Here is a 1,043-nt window from a genome sequence, read left to right as displayed (position 1 = left end):
CACGGCCGGGGGTATGACGTCACCGCGGGGGAGGGGGTTATCATCGGTCGGTAATTGGGGAGGGGGGCATACTAATGTTACCGACGGTCGGTAATTTTTACCGATATTATATAACATTTAATTTTTTACCAACATATAATTTTTACCAACATATAATTACCGATAATACCAACGATCGTTAATTTATTACCGATATTATATACCCACATTTAATTTTTTACCAACATATATATTCTTTAAATAATTTTTACTGTCATCTTTACATAATATCGATGATCGGTAATTACCGATATAATTTTTTCTATCTGCTTTCGATAGATCATTTTACCGATTTGCGGCGGTTTTCGCGGCGGTTTCCGCGGCGGATTTTGCGGCGGTTTCCGCGGCGGATTTTGCGGCGGTTTTTTGCGGCGGATTTTGCGGCGGTTTCCGCGCAGCCCGCGCCGCCCGCGCCAACCCGCGCCATCCCGCGCCGCCCCGCGCATTTCGCAGCGTGATTTTTTAGTCACAGCTGCAAACTCTAATATTCTGCAAACGTATGCATTCGACAATTAGATGCGCAAGAACTATAATGTGACACATGATATTCTTATTACTAATGAGCACGTACACTGTGCCCCCGCGACAAGATTTTGCAAGCGATGTATGCATTCGACAATTAGATGCGCAAGAAAACGAATAACATTTTAAGACTATTTGTGGTGGGATGTATCGGGAGATGTCGCGCGCGAGTTCGACGCGGAGAGTGAAAGTGAATAACTGTCGGGACTGTGAAGGGCCCGACGCGATAGCGGGTGGGCATTATCGCGAATACTCAATCTTACAATCAATGTGAACAAATACAATCCGTTGCACGCGGGATGTCACTTTGAGTTACCGCGTGTGATACAACTGAAGCGGGCTGTGATCAATGTCAAATCTCCGGACAATGCATGTTTCGCGTGGGCAATAGTTGCGGCTCTGTATCCAGCCGAAAGATACGCAGATCGTGCATCATTGTATCTCCATTACACGAACGTGCTCAATCTTCAAGGCATTGAGTT

Source organism: Odontomachus brunneus, unplaced genomic scaffold (genome assembly GCF_010583005.1).
Source record: "Odontomachus brunneus isolate Ranch 3 - 2012 unplaced genomic scaffold, Obru_v1 Obru_scaffold_217, whole genome shotgun sequence".
In the NCBI taxonomy this organism is placed as follows: domain Eukaryota; kingdom Metazoa; phylum Arthropoda; class Insecta; order Hymenoptera; family Formicidae; genus Odontomachus; species Odontomachus brunneus.
The sequence above is the reverse complement of the archived record's forward strand: the minus strand, read 5'-3'. Positions refer to the sequence as shown.